Here is a 12,572-nt window from a genome sequence, read left to right as displayed (position 1 = left end):
TAGCCCTACAATATAAAAACAGTTTATACAAAATACAAGCAGGTTTAGTGTTGTTTAAATTGTTAAAAATGCATATAAATACACACACATACAGACACACATCAAAGCATATAAATTTAATAACAATGAAAGGTGTGCGTATGACAAAGATGTTCCAGTCAGAACTAACTTGACTCCAGTTTAATAATTTACAGTAGTACAAAAATATCCTCATGATTGAAAAAATGTCTGAATGGAGATTGCTAATTTTTTCCATTTTGCCACACCTTATATCCCTAAACTTAATTTGGAAATACGTAAGCAGACTTTTCAACATTTGGAAGATTTTCAATTTCATGGAGCATCTTTAATACAGCAGCATTCTAATGATCTATGAAACAAAATAATTCTACACTGTTTTATTCTAACATTTTCAATGTAAAGATTTTAGAGAACTAGAAAAGAGCTCTCATAAAGAAAAAATAGTTTTTGGTTTTAATCATTTGCAACATTTTACAGTTACTGTCATATAATCTAAAAACTAAAATTTGGTAAATGTAATAATGTTTCATAATTAAAGTGTATAAATTGGATATTACATTATTTATCAGTGGATTGATTTCTAAAGAGAGGTATTACTTAATAAACTCAATAGTCTTCTTTACACTAACCTAAAACTATACTAAAATCTAACCAGCTGTCAGTAAATGTGCAGCTTTCTCATGTTTTTGTAGCTTCATTATATTTTGAAAGATATATGGTGTATAGCTCTTATATGTATGTATGGAATATCCTTCTACTTTTCTATTGCTCACTCTACATGAGGGTTTATGATAGTTTTTAATTTATAATTATACTCCATGTGCATATAGTAATCCAGTTACAAATATTTTCATGTATTTTGAGATCCTGATTTCCTATTTGAGAAAATAATTGTAAATACAGGTTCTTGTAATGAAATTAACTTTTACGAATCATTTTAAACAATTTAATTAATGGAATGGTGAGATAAAACATTTCTAATTGCTGGGAAAATTTGAATGACTCTTATATCCATTATTTTGAGCAAAAGATGCCAGATTAAAATAATACATTTTATATGATTTCATCTCTATTTAAAAATTTAAAAAACAGTGCTGTTAGATATTAGAGTAGTATTTGTCTTGTAGGCTTGTGAAGTCTGCTGAGAATTCCCCTGTGAGCTCTGAATCATGGTCATAGTGGCAGAGTCTCATTGAATTTAAGAGTAAGGGCCCAGAGGCAGCATCTTAGCTCTTATCAGTCCCAGTTTTTACTTAAAGAGGTTTACAAAGCTCTCTTCTTCCACTGAAGCCAATTTACCTGTCCTGGATAGAGGTCAGCAGGCCCACTAATTTCATCTACTAGCACCACCATCTTTTGCCCCTGGCTTTCATTCTAATTGTTTGGTAGCATTCTGATTATTTTTATGAAAGTTAGTTACAAATATTCAGAATTAGCTTCAGAGAGTCAAAATTCAGTAAGCGCTGCATTTATAAGGCATGCTCTTATTTTCATGTATATTTAATAAAGTTAAAAATTTAAGTATCAAGAATAAATCTATTAAATAACTTATAAGACTTCTACATCAAAAATGACAAATCATAATTGAAAGAAATTAAAGAATGCCAAAGTAAGTGGAAGGTTATATACAACTGTCATGGCTTGGAAGATAAAGTAATGGAAAGATGCCAGTTCTCTCCAAATTGACATTTCACCCAATAAAAATCCTAGCAGGTTTTTCTATTGAAAGTGACATATTTTAACATTTATGTAGAAATGCAAATGTCTGAGAATAGTCAAGACAACAAAATGTAAACTTGTAGATGTTAGAAAACTATAATAATAAAAAGTGTGGATTTGACACAAGAATAAAAAGATAGGCAAATGGAACAGAATAGAGATTTCAGAAAAAGGTACAGCAATATACTTGGTCTTGATATGTGACAATGCTGGCAACCATTCAGGAAAAAAAAATTACAAACATGTCTAAACAATAAAAATAATTTTTAAAAATTACTATTCCTGAGAGGTGGAGCTAAGATGGCGGCGTGAGTAGAGCAGAAGAAATCTCCACCCAAAACCACATATATCAATGAAAATATAAGAAAGACAACTCTTCCTAGAATAGAGACCAGAGGACACAGGACAACATCCAGACCACATCCACACCTGCAAGAACCCAGCGCCTCATGAAGGGGGTAAGATACAAGCCCCAGCCCCCCGGGACCCGAGCACCCCTCACCCCAGCTCACGGCAGGAGGAGAGGAGTCGGAGCAGGAGGGAGAGGGAGCCCAGGACTGCCAAACACCCAGCCCCAGCCATCCGGACCACAGTGCAGACACAGTGCATGCATGGGGTCCTGGATACTAGGGAAACAGAGCAGGAAGACCAGTGAGCGGGTGCCTGAGGCTGGTGACAGAGAACAAAGAAACAAGAGTGGCCATTTTTTTTTTTTTTTTTTTGGTGAATGCTTTTTGGAAGTCTTAAAGGGACAGGGACCACAATAGTAGGGAAAAAGGGCAGCAAGACCGGTGAGAGGGTGCCTGAGGCTGGCACCTGAGGAAAAAGAAAAGCGAGTGGTTTTTTTTTTGTTGTTGTTGTTTTGTTTTGGTGAGTGCCTTTTGGAAGTCTTAAAGGGGCAGGGTGGGACACTTAGTCCAGAAGTAGGGAATCTGGGTATCTCTAGGCACCCTAACCCCCTGCATAGCAGGGAGCAGGGAGGCCCCTTACTGAGATAAATAGCCTCTGGCAGCTCCCCCTCCAACAGGGCTCCACCACTTTGAAGCAGTGGCCGGAGACAGGCCATGCCCACAGAAACAGAGGAGATAAACTCCATAGCAGCCGGGCAGGAAGCAGAAGCCCTGTATGCTCACAGCTGCCCAGCACAAGCCACTAGAGGTCGCTGTTCTCCCAGGAGAGGAAGGCCACAAACCAACAAGAAGGGAAGTTCTTCCAGCTGTCACTCATTCTAGCTCTGCAAACTATTTCTATCACCATGAAAAGGCAAAATTACAGGCAAACCAAGATCACAGAGATCACACCAGAGAAGGAGACAGACCTAACCATTCTTCCTGAAAAAGAATTCAAAATAAAAATCATAAACATGCTGACGGAGATGCAGAGAAAAATGCAAGAGCAATGGGATGAAGTTCGGAGGGAGATCACAGATGCCAGGAAGGAGATTACAGAAGTGAAACAAACTCTGGAAGGATTGGTAAGCAGAATAGATAAGATGCAAGAGGCCACTGAAGGAATAGAAACCAGAGAACAGGAAAGCATAGAAGTTGACATAGAGAGAGATAAAAGGATCTCCAGGAATGAAACAATATTAAGAGAGCTGTGTGACCAATCCAAAAGGAACAATATCTGTATTATAGGGGTACCAGAAGAAGAAGAGAGAGAAAAAGGGATAGAAAGTGTCTTTGAATAAATAATTGCTAAAAACTTCCCCAAACGGGGGAGGAAATAATCGAACAGACCACGGAAATACACAGAACCCCCAACAGAAAGGATCCAAGGAGGACAAAACCAAGACACATAATAATTAAAATGGCAAAGATCAAGGAAAAGGAAAGAGTTTTAAAAGCAGCCAGAGAGAAAAAGGTCACCTATAAAGGGAAACTCATCAGACTATCGTTAAACTTCTCGACAGAAACCCTACAGGCCAGAAGAGAATGGCATGATATATTTAATGCAATGAAACAGAAGGGCCTTGAACCAAGGATACTGTATCCAGCACGACTATCATTTAAATATGGTGGCGGGATTAAACAATTCCCAGACAAGCAACAGCTGAGGGAATTTGCTTCCCACAAACCACCTCTACAGGGCATCTTACAGGGACTGCTCTAGATGGGAGCACTCCTAGAAAGAGCACAGAACAAAACACCCAACATATGAAGAATGGAGGAGGAGGAATAAGAAGGGAGAGAAGAAAAGAATCTTCAGACAGTGTATATAACAGCTCAATAAGTGAGCTAAGTTAGGCAGTAAGATACTAAAGAGGCTAACCTTGAACCTTTGGTAACCATGAATTTAAAGCCTGCAATGGTAATAAGTACATATCTCTCAATAGTCACCCAAAATGTAAATGGACTTAATGCACCAATCAAGAGACACAGAGTAATAGAATGGATAAAAAAGCAAGACCCATCTGTATGCTGCTTACAAGAAACTCACCTCAAACCCAAAGACATGCACAGACTAAAAGTCAAGGGATGGAAAAACATATTTCAGGCAAACAACAGCGAGAAGAAAGCAGGGGTTACAGTACTAATATCAGACGAAATAGACTTCAAAAAAAGAAAGTAACAAGGGATAAAGAAGGACACTACATAATGACAAAGGGTTCAGTCCAACAAGAGGATATAACCATTCTAAATATATATGCACCCAACACAGGAGCACCAGCATATGTGAAACAAATACTAACAGAACTAAAGGGGGAAATAGATGGCAATGCATTCATTTTAGGAGACTTCAACACACCACTAACCACAAAGGATAGATCCACTGGGCAGAAAATAAGTAAGGACAAGGAGGCACTGAACAACACAGTAGAACAGATGGACCTAATAGACATCTATAGAACTCTACATCCAAAAGCAGCAGGATATACATTCTTCTCAAGTGCACATGCAACATTCTCCAGCATAGACCACATACTAGCCCACAAAAAGAGCCTCAGTAAATTCCAAAATATTGAAATTCTACCAACCAACTTTTCAGACCACAAAGGTATAAAACTAGAAATAAATTGTAGAAAGAAAACAAAAAGGCACACAAACACATGGAGGCTGAACAACATGCTCCTAAATAATCAATGGATCAATGAACCAATTAAACTAGAGATCAAGGAATATATGGAAACAAAAGACAACAACAACAACACAAAGCCCCAACTTCTGTGGGACGCAGCGAAAGCAGTCTTAAGAGGAAAGTATATAGCGATCCAGGCACACTTGGAGAAGGAAGAACAATCCCAAATGAATAGTCTAACATCACAATTATCGAAACTGGAAAAAGAAGAACAAATGAGGCCTAAAGTCAGCAGAAGGAAGCGCATAATAAAGATCAGAGAAGAAATAAACAAAATTGAGAAGAATAAAACAATAGCGAAAATCAATGAAACCAAGAGCTGGTTCTTTGAGAAAATAAAAACATAGATAAGTCTCTAGCCAAACTTATTAAGAGAAAAAGAGAAACAACACAAATCAACAGAATCAGAAATGAGAAAGGAAAAATCACGACAGACTCCACAGAAATACAAAGAATTATTAGAGACTACTATGAAAACCTATATGCCAACAAGCTAAAAAACCTAGAAGAAATGGACAACTTCCTAGAAAATTACAACCTTCCAAGACTGACCAAGGAAGAAACACAAAAGTTAAACAAACCAATTACGAGCAAAGACATTGAAACGGTAATCAAAAAAGTACCCAAGAACAAAACCCCAGAGCCAGATGGATTTACCTCGGAATTTTATCAAATACCCATTCTCCTTAAAGTTTTCCAAAAAATAGAAAAGGAGGGAATACTCCTAAACTCATTCTATGAAGCCAACATCACCCTAATACCAAAACCAGGCAAAGACCCCACCAAAAAAGAAAATTACAGACCAATATCCCTGATGAATGTAGATGCAAAAATACTCAATAAAATATTAGCAAACCGAATTCAAAAGTATATCAAAAGGATCATGCACCATGACCAAGTGGGAATTCATCCCAGAGATGCAAGGATGGTACAACATTCAAAAATCCATCAACATCATCCACCACATCAACAAAAAGAAAGACAAAAACCACATGATCATCTCCATAGATGCTGAAAAAGCATTTGACAAAGTTCAACATCCATTCATGATAAAAACTCCCAGCAAATTCGGAATAGAGGGCAAGTACCTCAACATAATAAAGGCCATCTATGATAAACCCACAGCCAACATTATACTGAACAGCGAGAAGCTGAAAGCTTTTCCTCTGAGATTGGGAACTAGACAGGGAAGCCCACTCTCCCCACTGTTATTTAACATAGTACTGGAGGTCCTAGCCATGGCAATCAGACAAAACAAAGAAATATAAGGAATTCAGACTGGTAAAGAAGAAGTTAAACTGTCACTATTTACAGATGACATGATATTGTACATAAAAAACCCTAAAGACTCCACTCCAAAACTACTAGAACTGATATCGGAATACAGCAAAGTTGCAGGATACAAAATTAACAGATGGAAATCTGTAGCTTTCCTATACACTAACAATGAACCAATAGAAAGTGAAATCAGGAAAACAATTCCATTCACAATTGCATCCAAAAGAATAAAATACCTAGGAATAAACCTAACCAAAGAAGTGAAAGACCTATACCCTGAAAACTACAAGTCACTCTTAAGAGAAATTAAAGGGGACACTAACAAATGGAAACTGATCTCATGCTCATGGCTAGGAAGAATTAATATAGTTAAACTGGCCATCCTGCTGAAAGCAATATACAGATTTGATGCAATTCCTATCAAATTACCAGCAACATTCTTCAATGAACTGGAACAAATAATTTAAAAATTCATATGAAAACACCAAAAACCCCAAATAGCCAAAGCAATCCTGAGAAAGAACAGTAATGTAGGGGGGATCTCACTCCCCCACCTCAAGCTCTTCTACAAAGCCATAGTAATCAAGACAATTTGGTACTGGCACAAGAACAGAGCCACAGACCAGTGGAACAGATTAGAGACTCCAGACATTAACCTAAACATATATGGTCAATTAATATTTGATAAAGGAGCCATGGACATACAGTGGTGAAATGACAGTCTCTTCAACAGATGGTGCTGGCAAAACTGGAAAGCTACATGTAGGAGAATGAAACTGGACTATTGTCTAACCCCATACACAAATGTAAACTCAAAATGGATCAAAGACCTGAATGTAAGTCATGAAACCATAAACTCTTAGAAAAAAACATAGGCAAAAACCTCTTAGACATAAACATGAGCGATCTCTTCTTGAACATATCTCCCCGGGCAAGGAAAACAACAGCAAAAATGAACAAGTGGGACTATATTAAGCTGAAAAGCTTCTGTACAGCAAAAGACACCATCAATAGAACAAAAAGGAACCCTACAGTATGGGAGAATATATTTGAAAATGACAGATCCGATAAAGGCTTGACGCCCAGAACATATAAAGATCTCACCCGCCTCAACAAACAAAAAACAAACAATCCACTTAAAAAATGGGCAGAGGAACTGAACAGACAGTTCTCCAATAACGAAATACAGATGGCCAACAGACACATGGAAAGATGTTCCACATCGCTAATTATCAGAGAAATTCAAATTAAAACTACAATGAGATATCACCTCACACCAGTAAGGATGGCTGCCATCCAAAAGACAAACAACAACAAATGTTGGTGAGGCTGTGGAGAAAGAGGAACCCTCCTACACTGCCAGTGGGAATATAAATTAGTTAAACCATTGTGGAAAGCAGTATGGAGGTTCCTCAAAATGCTCAAAATAAACTTACCATTTGACCCAGGCATTCCACTCCTAGGAATTTACCCTAAGAACGCAGCACTAAAGTTTGAAAAAGACAGATGCTCCCCTATGTTTATCACAGCACTATTTACAATAGCCAAGAATTGGAAGAAACCTAAGTGTCCATCAGTAGATGAATGGATAAAGAGGATGTGGTACATATACACAATGGAATATTACTCAGCCATAAGAAGAAAACAAATCCCACCATTTGCAACAAAATGGATGGAGCTAGAGGGTATTATGCTCAGTGAAATAAGTCAAGTGGAGAAAGAAATACCAAATGATTTCACTCATCTGTGGAGTATAAGAACAAAGGAAAAAATGAAGGAACAAACAGCAGCAGAATGACAGAACCCAAGAAAGGCCTAACCGGTACCAAAGGGAAAGGGACTTGGGAGGATGGGTGGGTAGGGAGGGATAAGTAGGGGGGAAGATGATGGGGGTATTTAGATTAGCATGCATAAAGGTGGGGTGGGAGAAAGGGGAGGGCTGTACAACACGGAGAAGACAAGTAGTGATTCTACAGCATTTTTCTATGCTGATGGACAGAGACTGTAAAGGGGTTTATAGGGGGCACCTGGTATAGGGGAGAGTCTAGTGAACATAATATTCTTCATGTAATTGTAGATTAATGATAACAAAAACAAAAAAAAAAGCAGTTGCTGTGTGGGACCTCCAATAAGTTCTTCACAATGGTATAGAGGGCATATGAATGGGTGGGCAAAGGGTCTCTTTTTGTTTATACAGAGGATCAAAGCCTAGTTTGGCTTCCCAGAAAATGAACTAGGTTACAATATGAAGAAGAAGTTCCAACATCAACATACTCTGGAAGAGTCATTCCAGAAGATGATCATCAAAAAACTTCAACAAAGATCCTGGCGCTGTTGCAGTCGTAGCTGCATTCATCCCACTGGTTCCTGGAATTTCCATTGGAATGAAGAAGGAGATATCTAAGCTGGCCTGTGCATACAGTAAAAAACAAATTTGACTGGATCTATACTGCTGGAACTCAACCAAGAATTAGGAGAAGTGCAATTGCCTTGCTCCAAAATCTTGAGATTACAGACTATCTACAGTTAAAAGAATGTATGGGATGTGAACAGTTCCCAGGAATGTGTTGTTTTAAAATTGTCTGATTTCTCAAACTATTCAAATTCAGTTAGACAATATCCATCATATCATAGATAAGTTTTCACAAATGATTAGGGTGCCTAACTGGTTTTCTTGGTTTCACTGGAGATGGCTGGTAATTGTAGGTCTGCTTTGGTTATGTATCTGTATTCCTATTATGTTAATGTGGGTGCGCAATTTAATTACTAGTTTAAAACCTATACATGCTTAAATTACTCTACAAGAAGATATGTCAAAGAAATAACCAATCTTCCCATGTTTTCTTCCGTCTGCTACTTCTATAGTTTTTCTTCTTCCTTCCTAATTAAAATCCTTAAATAGAATTCATGCCTCATATCAAATTTACCAAGTATCATAATTCTTCCAAGTGGTAAAGATACCTCAAGACAAATGTTGGGCATACAACCCACAGGGCATAAATCTTCAAAGAAATAAAAAGCCAACCTTTTCAAACAATAAGGCTTCTCTCTCACTTACCAACTTTACATTTCCCTGTATGGCCCCGGAAGATGACTGGTTAGCCAGAGACGGGTAAGATTCCTCAAGGGAGGAACAATATAAGACAGGCACAGTCGCAGGGGTACCAACAGGTGAGAAATTGGGGATCAACGGAGGTGAGGCTTAGAACCTCACCCCCCCTGTTTTGAGAGAAATCATCTGCATCTGTGGATGTTTTGTTGCCCTTGTCCAGCTTGGATTAATACTTAGCCTATAGGCACACACCTGATCATCTACACTTGCTTTCTTACAGCACTAAACTATGTTTTCTACCTTTATCTACCTACCACTTCAGCATTTTATTAAAAAAAAAAAAATAATAATAAATAATAATAATAATAATAATAATAAAAATAAGAGAGAAATGTGGGATTCACATATAAATCAAGTGTAAAAATCAAACGAATATTCATATTTGACCTGATTGTTTATAGTTCATGATGCGTGGTCAAAACCGAAAGTTTCTGTGATGACTGCCCTTGTGCTGTTCACCATGTGGGAACTTATTCACTATGTGGGAATTTGTTCACCATGTAAGAACTTGTTTGTTGTGCTTCAGAAGATTGGAGACTGATGAGAATTGGACTTGGGGTGGATTAATGATTGTGCATCGAGTCCCCTGTACAGAATTTTATTGTTGTTAACTGTTAACAACCATTTGATCAATAAATATGAGAGATGCCCTCTCAAAAAAAAAAATTACTATTCCTTTCCTCATTCCATAGTGATACAAAGTATGATTTAAAAAAAGATTGTCTGGCATTATATCACAACTGCATGAGAACATGCTTTCATTAAGTGTACAATTTATATCATTTTTTACTGATGTTAGTTTTCAGGGCAGAATTATTTTATTTTAGTATTTTTTATGCCTTAATTGCAAACATAGTTTCTTCAATTCAGAATAACCTACATTATAACTTTAATTTCTTACTCTGCTGAATTTAGAGAAAGTAACTTTAATTTGATGAGATAAACAAACGACAATAAAAATAAATACATAAGGTATATTTATGTTACCTTAAACTCCAGTATATCTGAGTTTATAATTTGAAGGAAGTATCAGATCACATATCCAGTCACTCTACGAATAACTTTTTCAATGTATATCTTGTAGGAAACCTAGGATTTTCTCTCCCCCAAGTGCCCTCAATGCTCCTTAACACTACATTTCATCTCTAAATTACCAAAATCATAAGTTGAATAAAAGAAAAAATTACTAAGTACTGAGTATGAACTTATGAACAAGACATAATTTAATGACTAAAATGAGCAAGATTAAGTTAGTGTTCATGTCATGTTTTGCTTTGATGCAGACCCATAAAGCCTTTTCAGCAAACATGCTTTTATTTTTAGTGCTGTTTGTTAAGTATATGATGACTTTGAACTTCTAACGGATTCAAATTACTATATCTGGCCAGTGTTTTTTTTATCTCTTAATGAATTTTTTCAGTACTCTTGCTATAATCTTAAGTGCATATTTTCTTTAAAGAGGTACTGTTGAAATGTTAAAAAAATGTATTTTCATCATTGAATAGCTTATTGATTTTACTTTATGACTAGTATTTAAGCAAAACGGAAAAAATAAATCTATGTGCTAAGTAAATTTGACTAATCTATGTTTTTAAAGCAAAGGTAAAAGACAATTAAATATTTGTATGTACTAAAGGTTTTACATCATACAAGTGACACTAAAGAGATAATGTTACTCAGAGTGATCTCCCCACACTTTGTCCTTAAACTGAGGAAAATTTCCAAGTGTATTTATTTATGTTTTCAGATGGTCCTGCCCAAGCAAGACACAGTAGAAAAAAGCTTATTTGTTTGCCAGATGCCTAAGATCGTAGTAATTGACTGGAAATAGTACCCTGTCATACCTTACTAAGCAGAAATGTCTGTACATCCCAGGCAAAAAATGTAATATGTGAAATGATGTAGTTTTGGAAGGAAGTCTGATATTTTGGGTAATAAAGTTTAATACCACATGTAAAAAGGCATGGGGAAGGGGAGAGAGGGGAGGAAAAAGAGGGAAGAAGGCCAAATTTCATGGGTACAAATTTTTAAAGAACTTCTTGATGTGTCATTCTAAGAAACGAAGACATCTTCCATACGCAATAGGGACCTATGCAAGATTTCTACTAGAGAAAGAAGTTGACCAGGTTACAACTTCTGAAAGTTAATTTGTAGAGTTGCAAAGAAATCTGCATCATGCTAGAAGATGGCTAAATACACTCTGTACCCTTTTCACCCATTTTTTTCTAGGAAATGGCTATGTAGTATAATTTTTATCTAGAATCCCTACAATATCCTTAAATTGACTTGAGCTTACTAGAGTCTGTAAATAATTTACCAGCCCTATGTGCCTAAATATAATTAAAATGCCTAAGTTTCCTACGAAATGTATTTCCTCTGTAAAATGCATCCAAATGGTATCCCCAGCATTTCATAATATTATATCCCCTTGTAATCATTTTGTACCATCTTCCTACATCATCCCAAGGTTAACTCCTTTTGTTATAAAAATTCTGCAGTTCACTGAACTAATCCTCTTTATTCCCCATATAAAGTGGGATTAAAGTCCCATATATTTTCCTAGTAAAAGATAGTATTTGCTTTTGCTGTGCCTCAGCAAGGATATACTAGAACTGTCCAATTCTGGCAATGTTTGTAAATCAGCAGCTATAGAAGCACACAACTGCAAAAGTTTCAAAAGAAAAGCAGTGACATTTAATCTGGCCCTGTGTGTTCCAATATAGCTAAACATTCTGTCATTAGAAATGGCATAACGAGTTAAAAAATTAGAAATAACCTAACATAATCTTGCATATCATAGTTAGCACTATTATTTTAGGAGAGAATAATTTATTTTAAAAAATTCTGTTCACTTGATGAAAACATATTGGCAATAGAAGCCTAGTCACAAGAATGATGGTAAAAACCAGAAAATTATTTCTTTTTTATTTGGTTTGAAAAAGAATTCATTTTGTCAATTTTCCTTACCTATTCAGTAACACAGACCTTATTTTAAAACATACATCTCTCAGCTAAAGTTCCATATGCTCTCATTAAAGAGTTGCACTTAGTAAGATTTTGAAATTTATACTTTAAAAGCAATATCATCTGTGATAATCCCTGGAATTTCTAAGTGATTGTAGCTGATTATTACAACTGTGACAATCAAAATGTGAGTAGTCCTATAAAGTTTTCTTTCTTTATTGTGGTAAAATATACATACTGTAAAATTTTACCAGATGACTAGTTTTAAGTGTACAGTTCAGTGGCATTTAATACCTTCACATTGTACAAACATCACCACTGTTTATCCCCCAAATTTTTTCATCATCCCAGATTGAAACTGTGTACTCATTATATAATAATTCTCCATTCATTCCCTTCC

The sequence above is a fragment of the Manis pentadactyla genome, chromosome 11 (genome assembly GCF_030020395.1).
Source record: "Manis pentadactyla isolate mManPen7 chromosome 11, mManPen7.hap1, whole genome shotgun sequence".
NCBI classification, from domain to species: domain Eukaryota; kingdom Metazoa; phylum Chordata; class Mammalia; order Pholidota; family Manidae; genus Manis; species Manis pentadactyla.
This window is presented reverse-complemented; position numbering follows the sequence as displayed.